We start from the raw sequence: 21,217 nt of genomic DNA, 5'->3' as shown, positions 1-21,217 counted from the left end.
TTATTCGCAACAATGGGTCGAGAGCCGTAACACATTCTACAACTTGCATTACGCATGGTTACGCGTACAATATTATCGTGATACACACTGTCACTTATGCACGCCACCTTAAAGTAATAGTGCTGCAGAATGGTGAAACCATTGTTAAATTTTTGTGAAAAGTGTGAAATTTGGCTCAGATGTAGTATTCAGTCTGGTGAACAATTCCAGAGGGAGGGCCAAAAATATTTTGTCCAATATGGCCGCCATAGAGGTCATCGGACTTTATACAGGGAAAAAATTCAAAGTTGTTCAAATTGAGTTATAAGCCATGCCAACATGTTCCCCTGGTCACAAGGATCCAGAAAAAGTATAGTTTGACCTATCTGTGATGTACGGTTCTCAAGTTATAAGCAAAATGGTCAAAGGTCAAGGTTTGACATCTACAGGGCTCAAATTTGAAAACTTGCCCCGATTGTTTTCAAAATGGTGTCAAATTCTTTCTCTCGTCATAATAATTCATAATAAGATAGGTTTCACATATGTAGGAAGTTTGCTTCCCAAGGTTACACCCAAAAATATAATATTTGATATGGAGCTTTATGGTCTTGACCTATTTGCCCGTGCAACCTTGGGAAGCAAACTTCCTACATATGTAAAACCTATCCTACTATGGAATAGCATGCTGAGAGGAACAATTTGAGACCATTTTGATAACAATCGGAGTAAGTTTTCAAATTTTAGCCCTGTAGATGTCAAACCTTGACCTTTGACCTTTTTTTCCCTGTATAAAGTCCGATGACCTCTATGGCGACCATATTGGACAAAATATTTTTGGCCCTCCCTCTAGAATTGTTCAACAGACTGAATACTACATCTGAGCCAAATTTCACACTTTTCACAAAAATTTCACAATTTTTTTGCTATGATTCACCATTATATATGCCGCACTATAAATTATTATTCCAATTTGGCGCAACTCTGGTATACCACCCCTGTCATACACCCTCTGATTATTCTAAGAGCAGTGCATACTTGCAGAATAGAGTGGGTGGAGTACTTTATTGTAAATCTATAGCCTCAAATTAACTTCAAATGAATGATGATCTAAGTCGACATTAATATTACAACTGAAATTTTTTATTATGATTGATTATAACTTACCCTGTTCACACTTAAGACACAACTTAAAGCCATAATGTACGATCTTATAACATGAAATTGGTTAATTTTTTTCAGACCTGATTTTTTTGCATATTTGTAATGTTTACACATGTCCCAACTTGCACCTAAATGGAATCGGTCAAATGTGTTGTCTTTGTACGTCAACAGTGCAATGTTCAACATATTATCATAATTTAAAAAATCGTGTCCTTCCATAGAACTGCATGTTAAATTGCCAAAAAACCCAGTGGGGTTTCTTTCACTTAAACTTAACCCTTCCCGGCAGTTATTACCAACATTTTAAATAAAGAATAAAAAAATTAAAATTTGACGGAAATCGTACATTAAGGCTTTAAGTATATTATGACTATGGTGAAATTAATTACAACTTTTGCCAAGACAGAATGTGGTATATTCACAGACTTCTACAGACCATGTATCAACAGTCAAAGTCCCTGTGCATTGTATGCTGTGAATTCTCGCATATTCATAAGGGCCGATTGTTCGATCGTGCCATGTCTAACAATCACACCAGCCTTACGTGCCTTCGTGTATACAAGATAGAGTGTTGCATGCATAATGCGATAGACCGTAAAAATACGCAGTAAGTGCGTAGCAGTTTTGCCTGTCGCATTTCATGGAACAATCGGCCCTCATTATCGGGTGATGCTGAGACTTTGACTGCTTGTACGCGGTCTATTATGTTTTCCATCCATGGGTATATTACTGACCTTCCTCTTTCTATAATCTCCCCATCTCTTAGCACACATATCATATCAGAGTTGATGATGGTAGATAACCGATGAGCGGCGACTATTGTGGTAATGATTACGCATTACATTGGAAAGAGAAGCCTGGATGTTACGTTCTGTCTTGGTATCGAGAGCTGAGGTTGCCTGTGTAGGTGAGAAAAATAGAATAAGATTATATTAAACAATTCAGAAAAAGAGCGATGACTATATATCGTCAGCCTGCTACGCTAATTGCCCAAGTCATATTTTGTAATTTTGAGAACAAAGAACAAAATGTGGTTCAAGCATGTATCAGTTACGCAATCACCCTAATTATTTCAGATTATTCCCTTTCATTTGTATCATTATCATTTGTTCTTGTGCAAAGATTGGTGAATAAATAGTTTAAATGCATGTTTGAACCATATTTTGTACTTAGTTCTCAAAATTACAAAAAATGACTTAGACAATTAGCGTAGCAGGCTGACGATATGACTTTAGTGGTATGATCGTTTCACTTAAAGTCATTCATTATTTTATGCAAAGAAACACACCCCAATATATTTCTTGTGGGGGGCAAAAAAAACCCCAACCCAACATTTATCTGTAAAAGTGCAAAATTGAATTAGGATTCAATCATGTTTCACCGTTGTTCATCACCGCTTTAACAACTGATGCGTCTGCGTCGCTCACGTGGTTTACTTCAAGTAAACCACGCAGACGCCGCTTTCAGACGCGAGTTGTTAATCGGTGATGAACAATGGTGAAACGTGATTGAATTCCTTTCAACAACGAAAAGAAGCTAAAGATCGTATAATTCACAATTATTTCACGAGGAATGTCAGTTAATCATTGCCACTCGACAGCCTTACAAAATTTCAATGATTTCTCTGTTGATATCAGCAATAAAACTACAGAATAAACGGCAATGTTTAGCGGCTACCTGAAAAATACTGAATTCAACTTGTAAGCTTGCATACGCACAAAGGTTCCGGGCATGACAAATTTTACGCTCTCTCGCGTAACGCCAGTAGTCTCGCTTCGCGTTCAAGCGTATCACGCTACAGTAAAAGTGTGGATTCATCACGGATTAACAACGGTTGGCTCCTGTACAAAGGTATAGGAAGAGTTGTTGAACAACAATTGACTTGTTTTAGCTCTCCAAGGATATAACCTATTTTGCCTTCCATGAGCAACAAGCAATATTTTGCCTTCCATGAGCAACAAGCAATATTTTGATGAAAACAAACAGGAAAACATAACTTTAGATTAATGCAAAAAAAGTTGAATGTGTAATGAGTGCCTCATGTTAGGTTTTGGAATTATATTTCGAGTGCCAGAAGTGGGTAAGTGCAATTGCTGCCCTGTGAACATAGTCAGCAATTTACACATACTTTACACAATTTACATACTCCAGTATATTGTACTTATCTACAAATGGCAGCCAGTGCACTTACCCACTCCTGGCACTGAACAGTCGATTTACAGAGGAATCCAAACACTTGACAAAAATGTTTATCTCACGAGGGCATTAGATTTGAATTATTCATGAGGTGATATAAGGTTGCTCCTGGAAGCATCTCAAGTCCCACTACCCTTAAGACTTGACACATTAAGGGATCTACAACCCAGGAAATTAATAGTTGGCACACCTGCACTAAACAATGGACATGCGTGCCCTATTAAAATTGGGGAGGCGAGGGAAACATGCATGCAATATATGTGAGGTACAGACTCCCCCCTATATCTCACCCTTCCCCACTCCCCATCATTCAATGTTGGAGGGTCTCACGGACCTGTTGACAACATGGCTTGGTCCAACATTGAATTGGGGGAGCGGGGACAGAGATATACCAAAAGACAGGCAAACTGTGCCAACCTTTTTTTCCTGGATTGTCCGAGTCAAATCCTAAATATTGCATCTGTTTTCCGTTTTTACTCAATAACTTTGCAACGGAATGTTGTATTATCTTCATATTTCACACAAACACATATAAGTGATAGGGCTTTACGATAAATAAAAAAAATAGAAAAAATGTATTTGTTTATTTAGGGGGTGGTCATTAAAAACATCGCTAATGCCTGGTTTTGCGTCTTGGCTTGGGTCTGAATTACGCGAAAACTCTTTGACAAAAAAAGAAAGAATGATTTTTAAATGCAGTATTACATCGAATTGCTTCTAATTCAAATGATAAATAAAAAGAACTGAATGAGCAATTTCCAATCAGCTATTATTACATCAAATTAATGTAATTGCACCCGTATCATAGATAGGGCAATTTTACGTATGTTTATATAAAAACATCATCAGTGCGGAAATTACGATGATATTTGTACAGTGCCGTAAAATATAGGTAGACATACAGAAAAAAAAGACGGACATTGGCTTATGACAAATATAATATGATGAAGAATATTGTAAAATAAAATGAAAAAGAAATCTAAATACATTCAGGGGCTCGAACCCGTGTTCCACTCAGTGCGCCTGAGGCAGATGCCAGTATCAATTGCGCCACAGAGCTGTGTAACTTCAACAGGCTTAAACTATAATATAATGCTATTCAAGATGCATGTATATAAATATACGCTCTACAAGCGGTATACAGTCGGAAAAATTACTCTCTTACGGCATTTGTTTCATTAACTGAATATTTATCATATAGCAGGTGTTGGCTGACATTGTGCTTCACATTTAGTTCAGTTTTTGTCCGGGATAAATGACTACGGGACAAATTCGGACGGTATACACGTCTTTAAAGAGTAAAGAATTTTAATATAATATTACTTTCTTTTTTATTTATACAAACGTGTATATCGCTCGTTGTTGTCCCAAAGTCATTTACCTCGCCCAAAACTGAAATAAATGTGGAGCACAATGTCAGCCAACACCTGCTATATGATAAATATTCAGTTAATGAAACAAATGCCGTAAAAGTGTGATTTGTTTGACTGTATACCGATTGTAGAGCGTATATTTATATACATGCATCTTGAATAGCATTATATTATAGTTTAAGCATGTTGAAGTAACACAGCTCTGTTGTTCAATGGATACGGCATCTGCCACAGGCGCATTGGAACACGGGCTCGAGCCCCTGAATATATTTAGATTTCTTTTTCTTTTCTTTTTTGTTATTATTTTACAATATCCTTCATCATATTAATTCATCATTATATTAATTTTTGCCAATGTCCGTCCTTCTTTTTTTCCTGTATTTCTACCTTTATTTTACGGCACTGTACAAATATCACCATAATTGCCGCACCGAGTTGTTTGTCAAAATGGAAACTCGGATGGCTTTCAAAACAGAGCATCACGTGTCCACGGCCATGATGATTGAACTGGAAAAAGTTTGAAATTGCCAATCACAATGCCTAATATGGCCATTATATACCATGAGAGATTTTTCAATTCAGAAAAAATATTTGAACCGTTTTTTACGAAAAATGTGAATTTTAAGGTGTTACAATCCATACCGGAAACAAGTTTCGTTCATTCAGGTTGCATGAGATATGATGTGCATATAAATGGTAAAAATGATGCTTTTATAGCACTTAGGAGAAAGTCATATTTTCAAATTACTGCAGATATACAGTTTTGTTGGTTGCGTAGGCCTATACAATTTAAACATTGAATATTGAAAAAGGATTTATTGATTATCGATAATCGATAATAATTGATTATCGATATTATTTTTGATTAATTTTAATTTTTGCATATTGAAACGAATAATGGGGATTACTCCATGAAAATTTAGTGGCCATATACTTAATGCTTTATATTTTATAAGCCAAAATATGAAATTAGATGCATTTTTGGAAGAATTATCATAGCTTTAAACTACGAAAATAATCGGCAATCATATAATATTCTTTTGACTTATCCCTTATTTCACAATATTTTTTATCAATATGAACTTTACATATTGATATGAATGTGAGTATTACTCCCTGAAAATTTGGTGGTCATACCTTTTATGGTTTTTAGTTTATAAACCAAAATATGAAGTTAGATGCATATTTTGGACGAGTTATCATAGCTTTAAACTTCGAAAATAATCGGCAATTATATAACATTCTTTTGACTTATACCTTATTTCACAATATTTTTTTTTAATATTAATTTCATATATTGATATGCATGTGAGGATTATTTCCTGAAAATTTGGTGGCCATACCTTTAACTGGTTTTTATTTTACAAGCCAAAATATGAAATTAGATGCATATTTTTGGAATTGATTCGGACAACCCAGGAAATTAATAGTTGGCACACCTGCACTAAACAATGGACATGCGTGCCCTATTAAAATTGGGGAGGCGAGGGAAACATGCATGCAATATATGTGAGGTACAGACTCCCCCCTATATCTCACCCTTCCCCACTCCCCATCATTCAATGTTGGAGGGTCTCACGGACCTGTTGACAACATGGCTTGGTCCAACATTGAATTGGGGAGCGGGACAGAGATATACCAAAAGACAGGCAAACTGTGCCAACCTTTTTTCCTGGATTGTAGAATGAGCGTTTTGGGCGTTTCGACAGTATTTTTTGTGGGACATGAGAGCACATCAGACATATCGAATTGCATTCTGAATACGAAGAATGTCTTTCTGATATCAAATAAGTTTCATGTTTTGAAATTCATGATATAATACAAATTTTATGACAAATTATTCAAATTTGATATTTTTCACATTTTTTATATATAACAGTCCTCAAAGTAAATTTCATAAATCTAATGACATATTCTTAAAGTGTATGTAGCTGGGAGGAAAAGCCGACGATCAATTGAAAATTTTGACCTTTCATATTGAAGATATGGATTTTTTTCCCAAAAAGACCTAATTTTTTGGTGTTTTGGGAAAAAAATCCATATCTTCAATATGAAAAGGTCAAAATTTATCGTCGGCTTTTCATCCCACCTACATACACTTTAAGTATAAATCATCAGATTTATAAAGTTTACTCGAGTACTGTTAAATATCAAAATATCAATTTTAATCATTTGCCATAAAATGTGTATTACATTGCGTAATTTCAAAAATCAAAATTATTTGATATCAGGACATTCTTCGTATTCAGAATGCAATTCGATATGTCTGATGTGCTCTAATGTCCCACAATAAATACTGTCCAAACTTTCATACCCCATCCCTTAACAGCACAAATTTGTACTGACAAAGGGCAGCTTTCACACATATGTCTTTCTTGTACTTACATGATGATATATCACTTACCTCCAGGGTTGTAGCTAGCCAAATTTTAGTGCCGGCTAAGATTAAGAGAAAATTGAATCAGAATGCCAATTACTTGACAGTAATGGCATTTGACAGCTGTTTTGAGGACAATTTATCATTTTAGTGCTGGTCGGCAAGACCTATAATTCCGCCATGAGTGCCGGTCGGTCAGACCGAGTACTGGTTACTGCCAGCGCCGACCACCGTGGCTACAACCCTGCCTACCTCATCTAATAGAACAAACTCAGGTGCCGACCTTGTGGCTACAACCCTGCCTACCTCATCTAATAGAACAAACTCAGGCGCTTTGAGAATTGTTCTTGCAATTGCCACTCTCTGTTTCTCTCCTCCACTAAGTTTAAGTCCCCTCTCACCAACTACTGTATTATAACCTGTTTAGACAAAATATGCAAAATACAGATTGGTTTTAACTTTTGAGGAAGAAAAGTAGTTTCACAGACTAGTAATAGTTTCAAATGCGCTATTCCATTTAAAATCCATATACCCCCTGTGGAAGATTTCACTGCCATCTCCATTCCAGTTGCACCTTGTTTTCTGTTAGAGTCCTAGTGAAAATTGTTGAAGAATGCACTTCTTTCCTAAGTCACGAATATATGACTCACTTTTGACGTCTGGGATAGGGATGTTCATAAAATTTTGAAGTTCAATATTTTTAGCTGAAAGTTCTTTCATTTGAAAGAGAATTAAATTACCTAAACAATAAGGGGTCAATCATGTTTCTAGTGCATATACTTTTGAAGTTACAGACAAAAATAGTGTCATCAAATTGCCCAAAATTTTGTGTGTGAAATTGTGACAGCAGGCACATGTACAATGCACACTACTGTATGTGACCCCAGATGACCTCCTATTCTTTACTGTAAGAAAGCTGTTTTGGATGGTCTTGATTTACACACAAATTGCTTTTTGAGCTAAATCGAGTGTCAACTTGGTGGAACATGGATTGCACTATGTGATAGTTTATGAATCCAGTATCATGCCAGTACCAACATAAGTCAACATCACTTAGGTTTTGGTTGTCAAAATTAATTTTTAGTAATTTTTTCCATTGAGCCCCACAGTAAAGCCATTTTTGGACCGTACAGGCACATTCCACTTCCCTATGGACGAATAGCGCCACCTATAGTGTGTGATGTGAGCCTGACTATCTGGGAAAGAAACTACGCCGATCCGGAAGCCAGTTTCCCAAGAAAGTGGGTTAGATGTTCAGATCTGATGAGATGGACAAAATATTAGTCTTACCGCAATCCTGGAAAAAAAAATGTGTTTTGAACACTTACTCTTTCCATATTCTTCTTACCATAGTGCGCACGCTATATGAGTCACTGGAAACTAAGAATTATAATAGTCTTGTCGCAATGTTCATCTTACGCGTACCCCTCCCCTTTCCCCACCACAAACAATGTTGGGAGAAGAAATGGTGAAGATGAGCATATTGGGTATGCCAACATTGTACATTTCCAATAAGGCCTTTAAAAGTGTTTGAACAATTATTTCTAAGATTGTGGTTTAGTGAAAATGATTATTCAAAGACCAGACCTCATCGAATCTTACCTTCAGGGAATGTTTCAATTCTTTTGTGGATATCGGATGCATTGGCTGCGTCTTCAACCTCCTGGTCTGTGCAGTTGATTTTACCATATCTGATGTTGTACCTGAAGCAAAAGGAAATGGATTGAAAGTTAAAGAAATCATATGATGTGACTAGTGTGGTTCATGGATTGCATCTGTTTCAGGTTTGTAGATTTTCATCCTTGTTTGATGGCAAATACACATGCCCATCTACCTGAAATCCCCAAACATTTCCAGCATCTAACTGCAGACGTTTTGTGCACCATTCATGGACGTTGTGTATGAATAATGTCATTTAAAGCCTTACTCTATGATTTACGTCAAAATTAAATTTTGTTATTCCTTACCCAAAATGCTGAAATAAAACTACTAATAACTACTGGGAAGGCTTTCTGTCCATTTTAAGCTTAAATAACAAGGGAAAGTGAAACAAACCCAACTGGCTATTTTGGTCGTTATCATGGAGTTCTATATGGCGGACATAAAGTCATAATTATGACTTTCTGTCAAAATCACTCTGTTGAACTATTAACACAACAAATTTGGCCGATTCCATTTAAGTTGGGACATGTGTAAACATTACAAATATGCCAAAAAATCAGGTTTGAAAAAAATTAACTAATTTCATATTATAAGATGGGCTGTCTTTTTACTGTCTGACACTTTTTGACATGCTGGGTCTTTTGGAACACCCTGGGCCTCAAAGAAAGAACATTGATTTAATTGTGTTTTCAACTGATTGAGTGTCCCAGATTAAAGAAGAAATAATACAAACAACAAACAAACAGGCTTTCTTCTAAATGTTTTGTAATTTGTAATCATTTGCAAGTAGTTTTGACGTACATAGTTTCCGGGCCACAATTGGATAGCATGGTAAAGTTGTAATTCCATATTTGGGGATGCCTTCCCACTCACCCCCCCCCCTTTCCACACACACACCCATTTACAAATACCAGAAGAACTAAACACTGACCTACTGATAGAAATAAACTACTTAATTAATCATTTTTATATATCATGATAAAAAATTATCCCAACTTAAAGCACACTTACATGATCTTCTGGTTAAATAGTACTGTGTCCTGTGGCACAACTCCAATCACTTTTCTCAAGGAGCTCTGAGAAACCTAAAGAAAAAAAATGAAGAACAGTATATAATAGCTACATTCATTTTATTTGCATTGGAAAAAGAAACAACCAAAAAACATCTAGCAGCACTTTCTGGTAAGGAAAACAGATGAAACTGCTAAGTAGGGATGGACGAGAACTAGAAACACCATCACAAAGAACAAAATAATTTTGTCAACATCTAGAAACACTACAGGATCATCAGTCTACCAACAGCATTACACCACTGATGGCAGAGAATGGTTTCTCTGAAATATTTGGTTTAAAAAATGAGTGTTGACAGTATTATAACTATTTCTGATGCTATTGGCCATTTCCATTTCTCCTGGGTTTGATGTGATGCATTCTGAGATTTCTATTATTAGAATTATGACCAAACACACAAAAACAAGGTCAATATTGTAAACTGTAACTTGTGGAAGGAAAAGTCTGCAAAAATTACCTCTTTTCCAGTAATCACTAACCTGTGTTATATCTTGTCCATCTATAAATATATGTCCACCTTGGATGTCATAAAATCGGAATATCAGTCTGATGATGGTACTTTTGCCAGCACCTGATGGACCAACCTGCATTATAAATACAATAAAATAATCAATAAAATTTAACCAAACATACAATATGGTACAAAGGGCACTCAAGTATTAAGACAAATAAAGCTGATGCACAAGAGGAATGGTATGGGTTCTATTTAAATCATTAAATAGCTCTAGTCTTTGTTTGCTTTGGCTAAATCTTGTTCAAGTGGAGGGTTACAATTGCATTGTATTTTGTCTAGGCATGTATAACCAACAATAACAATGAGAGGACATTCCTGAACCTCGTTGACTTGGGGATGATTTGAAATGACCGCCAATTATGACTTTATTCCCAGCAATGTGGAAAAAGAGACACACATAGAACCGAAAAAAGTTACCATTTTGTTGAAGGAGCAGAGTTAAATAAACCATAACCCCGCTTCTGGATATCGTTTGAAGTCAAATGATATACTTTTTCAAGCTTATGATATATATTTTCTAAACACGAAATAAAACAAAATTGCACCGGGGGCCGACTTTACGGCTGATTCGTAGTGTCCAGTCACATGTAAGGAGTGCCATATCCACCCTGTGTGCATGATTGTTGTTGGGAGGGGAAAAAACTCCCATTTTGATATATTGTTGACCTTAACTCAAAAATAGCAAGACCTATGGAAATATAAATGCGATTATTGGTTTCCTTGATTCCTTTCCTATAAGATGAATTTATAAATGAGTTGTGCTGTCACAAGGTTATACATAAAACCTGTGCCCAAATTAAGCCATAAGGCGACGGAAAAAAAACCTGCTCTAAAAACAAACCTGCTCTATGGGTCAACGGACCTTTCAAGTACAATAATATTATTACGGTAGTCCCTTTTGGGGAATGACCATAGATGGCCTATAAAATTGCCAAAATCTGTAAAAAAATTACACATTTTTCCTTCTCACTAACTACACTCACTTTTTTTTCAGTCAAAAAAAACCAAAAAAAAACCAACTTCAAATGCATGTAGCCAAAAAATAAAATACAATTTATATACATGTATCCCCAAAATGCAAAGTCTGGGTTGAGTCGAGCCCATAAAACCTTTTTTCTTCGGCTAACACAGATTTATGAAGTAAAAATTGCCTTGTACTTACAAAAGCAACTGTCTGTCCTGGTTCAACAGTAAAACTGACGTTCTTCAAGATTGGTTTTCTGTTTTAAAAAAATTATAAATTATAATGATGGTATATGGAATATGAACTTGCAAAAGATACATTATAGACTTTTTTCTATGATTTCACAATTCATAAAATTGGGACCAAAAGACAGCCTGTAGTATATTGGGTCTAGATGTAAACAATTAAGACATGCAATATGAAAAACACACCTTTTTTTTATATTTCCACACCAATTATTACAAAATAGATTGTTCAAATGTGGTCTGCATTGTTTAAACTCGTATTGAGCTTACAAAATAGAAAACAAATGAAAATGTTATAATCTCATGACACTTCATTTTCATCACATGCTTATTTACATTGTATGGCAGAATGAGCATAAAGCAAATCCTGCAATAGTCACACACGCAGGCCACAGTGTGTCAGACAATGTGTCAGATCTTTTGTGTTGGCTCTGCATTTGGCATTTGCACACGAATCACTCCCAATCTGTGAGTTCACACAGGCTGTCTCTAAGCAACTCTCACAAAAATGCATAATATAATCTACAGTAGGTCATGCCTACTGCATTGTTAAAGAGCTGAATGGACCAAAGTGCAACTTTCAAAACTGCATTTGTTTCTTATTACATGAGCCATTGTGACCAAACATGATGATGTGTGACATTGTAAACTTGACCAGTTGAGTCAAACAAAATGTGCTACTACCAAATACTTTCATAATTTCTTAATTTTGTTGAAAACTTTCTCAGTGATTCTAAAAACTATAAAAGTCTCTGGGGGAAACTTAAAACTTGTGAACCCATCATTTGCGTACTTACTATTCGTTATATTATCAAAGACAGAGATAAAAAGATTTTATCGTGTGTGACGTCATCTGTCAATCAAACTCGAACACGGTTTGTTTACAAGTGTCGTGATGATGACTTGCTGAACGCAGCGGTATAACCGGGCGCATTATTGTTAATTTTGCACCTTCAAACATGCACACCATCTCAAAAGTTAGGTCTTTGTAGTAGGAAACTTTCTTTTGTGAAGGCACCATGTCAACAATGCCTAGAAAAGCTGCTTTTTGCCTGGTAAAAGTATGTAATTTTTTGCCATTTGCTGCTATTCCTTTTCTCCGATCGGCACCAGATCTACTTTACCGTTTATGTTCCTCCTCGTACCTTGCGATCGTCTTCTGACACTAACCGGCTTGCTATTCCAAGACGCAGCCACAGAATGACTGGCGAAAACAGATTTCACATTGCAGCCGCTACGGCATGGAATTGACTACCCGTGGACATAAAATCTGCTGCGACCACATCCGCGTTCAAGTCTATGCTAAAGACTCATTTGTTTTCTTGAACTGTTCTCTTGTTATTTGACTTTTTGTGTATATTTTTGTAAGCGCCATGGTATCTTTGTGAATGGCGCCATAAATGCCTGTAAATGTAAATAAATCGGCCTTCCTTTTACGCGCTATTAACCTGTGTAAACTAATCAAGGATCATAATTGACAGTGACATCAGACGCGATAAAATCTTTTTACCTCTGTCTTTGATAATAGTAGAAACTGACATTATCAAACTCTATTCTGAACCCATCATTAGCATACTTACTGTTCGTTATAGTAAAAGCTGACATTATCAAACTCTATTCTGCCTTTAACAACTTCCAGTGTTCTTGCACGCTCCAAATCAGATACCTACAATAAATAGTATTTTAGTTAAACCATCGTCAGTATAACCATAATCATCTTCAGTTGGGCCTTTTTTTCCATAATATACCAATATTTGTGGATGAAAGGCCAAACTCTATAGAGTTAGGCCTTTCTTCCATGAAACCATTATTAACCGTACTTGGAAGACTATTTAGAGAGTGTACTCAGGCCCTTCTTTTACAATCAAGGAAGAACATTTTTACACACAAGGAAGACCTCATATTTGTAAAATGATGGATTTGGGTCCTTCTTCCACCCCCCATGCACCCTTGTCATGGGGAGTGGGTACTCATTACAAATGACTATCGGGGACATGCCGCAAACATGTGTAGCATGTTTGGCCTTTTGGTATATTAATGACTCCCTTTTCTATGCCAATTTTGGTATACGTAATATGTAATAAAATTAGTCATTACTCACATCTTGCTTTTCTTCCATCAGTACAAGCATGTTCTCCATATCAACAAATGCAGCTTGGATCATTCTGTAAACAAACACAGGAATCCAATACAACAATAAAACCATTTCATAATGGACTCTAAGCACAATTAGGTCAAGGGTAAGTTAAAGGGGCATAGCCCGATCGAAAATTTAGACCTTTCATATTGAAGATATGGATTTTTTCCCAAAAAGACCTACTTTTTTTGGTGTTTTGGGAAAAAAATTCATATCTTCGTTACGAAAGGTCAAAATTTTCAATTGATCATCAGCTTTTCATCCCACCTACATACACTTTAAGTATAAATCATCAGATTTATAAAGTTTACTTCGAAGTACTGTTAAATATCAAAAATATCAATTTTTAATCATTTGCCATAAAATGTGTATTACATTGCAATTTCAAAAATCAAAATTATTTGATATCATCAGGACATTCTTTGTATTCAGAATGCAATTCGATATGTCTGATGTGCTCTAATGTCCCACAATAAATACTGTCCAAACGTTCATACCCCAGCCCTTAATGGATTTCATATTTGCCGCTTATCTCAAGATTCGTAAGACCTGTTGAATTATTTAAATTCCATAACACCTGTTCAATAAGAATCATGTGTTGCTACTTTTTTTTCACTGCTAATGTGAATTTACGAAAGATAATGAACCTAGCTACCAATTCGCCGGGCAATTAGCATCACCTAAATGAATCTGAAGCTTACCTGTAGTATGTTCCAAAGTAGTTTAACGGGCTGTACAGTTGCAAGATATAGGTTGAAAACAAGACGTAGTCACCTCCCTGATGGAGAGACAAAAAATAAAGTGACTAAATACACACTGTACTTGGTTTCACATAATATATTCACAATTCAGTTAGGCCAACAAAAAAATAATGGTTTGTCTCAAAGCTCACAAGTGGTTTGAAAACAAATGCGAAATGCGATTTTTTTTTTTTTTTTTTTCCCCCGACTTTTTCATGGTATTTGGATTTTTTGAATTTTTCTAGAAAACTAGAAAAAAAAAATTTGAAATAAAAAAAAATTCCGCATTTGTTTTTGTCCAAATCTCACAATTTTACAAATGTGCGCGCGAGCTTTGAGACAAACCTTTTTTTTTTGGCCTTATATATCAAAGGGGCACGATATATCACAGTTGTATGTCCCACTTGTCTCTTGTACATTGTGGTAGCAAAACATTTCCAATAACTTATGATATTTAACTCCTTATGCGGGTGTCGACTGCAGACAGCAGACGACAAACTTCATTTCTTTTTTAAAAATTCAAAAATGTAAATTGTCATGAACATATGTGTAATCATCATGAAAAATGCATTAAAATAAGTACAAACAAGTACCTATGATTGGTTCAGTGGTTCTTAAGATTGCTTTTGATATATTATGATAATATCTCAAAACTTTGACTTTTAATGTTAAAACCTATGGCTAGCACGCAGAGCATTAAGGAACCACACAGGGTATTTATGACTTTGCTAAACATAGAAATGTTTATGACTATGGAAATGGACTATTCCAGTTAAAATCCATACCCCCTTTGGTAGACATGACCTTAATCTCCCACCCAGAGGTGTAGATTTTGAATGGAGCCACCCATTCAGGTAACACAGTTGAAATTCTTACTCCATATGTGGAAGATTAAGATCATGTCCTACACAAGGGGTGTGTGAATATCAACTGGAATTACCTTATTAGCTCTGCGAGGTAAATCTTTAAAAGTGGGATGCAATTTAGCACCTCAAGAAAGAAAAATTACGATCATGCTTTTTGAAAAATGTAAAAAATATGTTGTCAAAATAAGTTTGATGGTATCCAACTTACAGTAAGGTCTCCTTTTGAAACAAGATATGCACATAACATACTGCCCACCAACAAACCACCGCAAATGATTACATTCTGTGCTGAATTCAGCACCACCAGTGAGGCCAACGACTTCCACTCACTTTTCTGATGAGAGAAAAGATAATAATAAGTTAACATTTCTGTGCCCACAAATAAACTCAAAGAGAGCTTCTGTTTAAGTTTTGGGGTTTTTTTGACAGCGAAACAGCAATTGAAAAGTGTATTTCGCATATAGTCTTTTCAACTATTTGATTCTTTTTTAAATCAAGAACCGCTTGTTTTTGTTCGTTTTTTCATTTTCTACTGAGACAAACTTTTTTGTCTCAAACTAATCACTCTTTAAGCTGAAATTATACTTGATCGCTTTTGCAGAAAAACGATTCTCACACATGCTCAGTGTTTACTTCCGTTTTCAGAGCGTCAAGCCGATCAATCGATAAAAAACCCCAAGGCAAAAACGATGTCGCTTTTGCAAGATGAAGAAATCTCAACTTCCCAGCGATTTTGCTTAACACATGAATGCATCAACCAATCATTTCCAACCACCTGGATTTATTATTTTTCCTATTAATTTACCTTCTTGATTATTAACTTTCGGTGATGAATTAATTCAAAGCAATAATTATTGACAGCAATGAATGTTCTAAAAATGTGTTTTGTGGCATTTAGAATATTTAAATTGTTGTCTGCAATCGCTATTACTGTGATAAGTATAAATGCAAAAGAGACAAGTGATGCATCGTATAATTCAGTGATTGCACATCGCTTTTCAAAAGCGGTGCATCGCAATCGCTTGAGTATAAATTCCAGTGGCGTACCGTGGTCGTTCTTGCCCGGAGGGCTGAAGAAAATTCAATTTTGCCGCCCCTTCCTCAACAGCCCGAAAAGGTTGACCCAATTTTTTTGTCGGTCGTTTGAAAAGAGAAGAGCAAAAAAAAGAAGAAAAAAAAGATTTTAAACGCTAGCGCCCAAAAACCAACACAATTTTTTTAATACTTTTCACATTTTTTCCGCACCTTTTTTCTTTACTTATTCTTTTTGCCGCCTTCTTCTTCCGCCGCCTTCTTTTGCCACCCTTCGTCTTCCGCTGCCCTTCGTTTTTGCCGCCCGTTTTTTCCCAGGGGCTGGCGCCCAAAGCCCCCACAAAATATGTGCATGAATTCAGTTCAATACATACCTGGTAGTCTGTGATGGCCTCATCATACCTCTCAACTTCAAACTCTTCATTTCCATAATATTTCACCTGTAAAGTCAGTAATAAATAAATCAATTTTGGATTTATAAAGCGCCTTTCTCCAGATCTTAGAGGACTCAAAGCACTGTAATTTCGCTGCAATGGTGAATCATCACAATCAGATCGCATCAACTAGGTTGCTGCTGAACGGTGCACACCTATCCGCATTTAGATTGTAACATCCACCAATTATCTGTGCAGCTCCCCAAATTCCATTGGATGAAGGAAGTTTTTGATAACCAAACAACTAATCACCGATTTTTGCGATACAGGAGGAAACCGGAGATCCCAGAGAAAACCTGCGAGAGCGAGCATGGAATCGGGATAAACCAAGTGCACATGAGTCTTTGGGCGCGCCGGGCTTGAACCGGGACCTCAGTGGTGCAAAGCGAGGAACTACCGCTGCGCTTAACTCGCCCTCCAGTATCATTTCCGTTTTTACTCAAAATTACATCAAGCAGAAAAAACATGTTACTATCTTCTATTACAAATAATGATGAATAAGACACTGACACGATGATGAAATTGCGTAAGTCGGAAAATATTTGAGTCTCAATGTTTTGTTTTGGTTTTTTGGAATCTGATCTGAAAATTTACGACTTCATAACATTATCATTCGAAATCAACAAAAGATATTTCAACAATATATGGCCTCATTCTTTTTCGACTTTTTTGAAAATGTATGCGAAATAGGTTCCACAATGGTTTGCTGGTTACCGTAATAGTAAAAACAGGCTTGACCTAAAAAAGGTGAGAGGGGCCATATTTACAGTTTCAGGCTAACTTCAAAATTGATATAAAACATTTGTTTTTTGATTGATTTAACAAAAAATTATTTTTGTCATTGATTGAAATTGTGTCTGACAATCATTTTACTCAAAGGCTCTTTGATTTCTTCAAGTAATTTTTATAATGATAGAGTGAATCCCCTGGCCCTCTATAATTACGTAAAAATGGTCCGGTAACCTTAATCACTGTAAAATGGATTTCATTGTAAAATTGATGAATCTGCACTTTTTCTTTCATATCTCATTTGCATCGTCACTGATGTCATCTTGAGGAATTTTGAAAATCTGATAATCATCTCAAATGTGACGTGCAATTATCATAATGATGAAGAAAGACATTTAACAAAATTAATAAACACCACACACCAACATCGCCTGGCTAATAATTACTTTGTCAGCAGAGATACTAAAATCAATACCCGGGATCGATACATGTGAATGTACTGTGCACAAGTTTGATATAAGGCGAAAATCTTTGGATACCGGGGTAGAAAATGATGAATATCTCCCGTAAATGATTTCGTATAAAGAGAAACCAGATATGGTTCCTTGCACTTGAATATATATTTTGAACAGATATGATAGTCGTTAGCTTGAGTCTTGAGTCAAAAACTGACAATAATTCTGATTTATATGCGCCAAATTATATAGCGCAGTGTATAGGCCAATCGTGGAGGTAGTCTAAAAGCATATGACCTATGGCGTACCATGCTCGACTCACACACAGCGAGGTCAGTCACCGGCCTAATCGGGGCTATTGTCAGTAGCCTTAGTCAGATGTCATTCGGCCCATTATGCGACTCAAAACTATTAAACAGGTCGATACAAAATGGCCATGCGTGGCGGTGGATTCAACCTACCACTGTGCACCATCGTACAATTTGTTATGACAAATTATAAATTTAAGAAAATCAAGTGCACTTGTCATTATTTGCACTTCTCACCGTTTCAAAGTTGAGTAGAGAATCCACAGCCTTTTGCTTGCATGAGTTGTCCTTCAGATTCATCTCACGACGGTACTTGGTTCTCCATTCAGTCACAGCAATGGTAGCACCTGCAGTTTGGAGATATTAATACTGTATAGTGAGATATTTTCGCTTAATTTTGGGTTTAAAAAAACTGGGGAGAAAAAGAGTTCTGACTGGGGGTTATTCCCTCCATGCCCCACTGTTGCGCCACCACTGTACCACTGATGCATGTTGTCAAAAATTTGTGAAATTCTTTTTTTTATAATAACAAATATGCAAATTATACCCAAACAGTGTAGCCAGAGATTCCGACTGTGGCCTACCTATCCTAGAATATCTGAAGTCAATCTGTCTATCCATTCAAGAGATACAGAATCTGGACGGATGGTATTATGGACAGATGGTCGTTGAACATTTCAAAAACAGTATGATTCATGATGGAGGCATACAAATTAATGCATGGTGCTGAGTAGAAACACTCTATAATCAAGAAACACTCTATAATCAAGAAACACTCTATAATCAAGAAACACTCACCTAGATATAGAACCATAGCCACAAAGACAATGAGCCCAAACCATGCATTAAAAGCAGTGATGAAGTACACAATAGCTATGATGATATCAAAAATTGTTGGAAGGATGTTGAATACGATGTAACTGTTGAAAAAAGAAAGAGTGAGGGACTGGTAACAATTGTTAAAATTCTAGGTATTGTTTGTGGTTAGCAAAGTTGCCTTGAAGTAAACTATTTGCGACTTGAGGCTGGTGCATTGCTAGCAACTTCTGATTGATATATCGGCAGTCTCTTTTCTGATCAAGCAACAGAAATATGTCATAAAATATGCTACGCACTTATGATTGCTATGATACAGGTATTAGACTTCAGTACCGATATAAGCTTCTCAGGGCTCAATTTACAGGGAGTCCACAATAGCCTGCCCTGTGCCTTTTCAGTTTTGGCCTTGGTGCCCCAGATCTTGGTCAACTACCAAGGCATTCTTTATCACTTGTTGGCCCTGGTGCCCTTCTTTGTCTTTGCCCAGCAACCTTGAAAATGGGTGCCCCCCAAAATTAAAATTTGAGGCCTGATGCTTTTTCTTCTCATATATTGTACTGTACATGGACAAACACCATCATTATTGTACATTAGGCCTAAAAAAATTGCTTGATTGGCGTAACCTGACCGACCCTAAAAGTAGGCCCTTTTTTTCCCAAAAATAAATACAAATAAATAAATTTAGAAAAAAAAAGTTCCAAAGCCTTTATCAAACGAAATTTACAGATTAAAAAGTGAAAAAAAAATTCCATGTTACGCCAATCAAACAATTTTTGTTTTAAAGCCATATTGATCCTACATCCATACAATCCATCATTGCTCATGACTTTTGGCCAATATTGGCCCTTGAAAAGAACAACTTGAATTTTAGCATAGCCTTTAAAATGCTCTCTGAAGTTGGATTTTTGGTGATTGCTATGACTTTACACTAAAGGTCTTATCGATTGTCGTATTATCATTGACATGACCCTAAATCTGACATATCAAAATAAACTGTCCCTTTTCGACACTTTACGACACATATCAAAATGGAAATAAATGAAATTTCCATTCTATTTTGCCCAAATAAGCTTACCGTACGATCATATTTTCATCGGAAAGTCAAAAATTACCTCCCGAAGTTGACCCAAACCCGGAAGTAGAATGAACCAAGAAGTATGTTTACACTGGAAGTCGGACATCGTAACTCATATCGGCGTGATATTAAGGTTATCTATCAACATTTTTCAGCATTTTTAGATCACATTACCAGTGTTGACATGTGTCGATTGTTGTATTTTTTTCCCCAACAAAGTTTTGAATTAGGGCTCATGTTGAAATTCCCTTACACAGGAAGTTGTGCACCATCCTGCAGCTTTCCTCTATATGCTAGCCTTCTTTTGTTAAAATCCTGTGTGATTATAACACTGCAATTAGCCACTTAAATTAGGAGCGCGCTTTCCTGGGTTGTGCGATGAGCCGATTAGTTCAATTAGTTCAACAAATAAAAGGTCTTTGATAAACTTTTATTATAATCCTTGTCACCAGACCGTTATGTTTGTATTGGGCGGAGTAAATCTTCCCACTCATCATGGACCACTTCAAAAGGCAGGGTGTATCACTGATGCATATAATCCATCCGTTTTATGACCGAGCTTTCCTGAGGCGCGCGCTTAGCGAGGGGAATCCTGCCTTCTTTCTGTGTGAAAACGTGGTAGGGTATTTCAATATGAGCCCTTAGAAATCATGTGTCGATAACACCACTACTTTACACTTGCTCTTACCTGAGCAGACTGTTGATACTAGTTGTGCCCCTGTCCATCATACGCAATACTTCACCCGTTTTCCTGTTCAGATGCCAGCCAAGAGACAAACTGAAACACAAATGATGACAAGATTAAACTAAAAAAAAGTGCAGTGATTTATAGTGCGCTATGCACAGGCACAATGCCTAGACGTTGATCCACAAGCCTCAGCACACTTTACTATGTGAACTGAATTCTGAAACATAATGTTAGTAGTCTTTTCATGCTTGAGAATATACTGTTTCTGTTACATGCCCATGTCCCAAAGCCCCACCCAGCAATTTCTAAACTTGGACTCTGATATTATTAAAGGATGACTCCGGCAATCACATCATTATGCCTTATATGTTAGAAAAACAATTATCAAGCAC

The 21,217-nt window shown here is 36.3% G+C and overlaps 1 pseudogene; it reads right to left on the bottom strand.

Moving 5' to 3' along the window:
- LOC140150478 (ATP-binding cassette sub-family B member 6-like) overlaps positions 1–21,217 on the bottom strand; it is a 32,430-nt pseudogene that overhangs the window by 927 nt on the left and 10,286 nt on the right.

Source organism: Amphiura filiformis, chromosome 4 (assembly GCF_039555335.1).
Source record: "Amphiura filiformis chromosome 4, Afil_fr2py, whole genome shotgun sequence".
In the NCBI taxonomy this organism is placed as follows: Eukaryota; Metazoa; Echinodermata; class Ophiuroidea; order Amphilepidida; family Amphiuridae; genus Amphiura; species Amphiura filiformis.
Note: the sequence above shows the minus strand (reverse complement) of the source record. Positions and strands in the feature narration are given on the sequence as shown.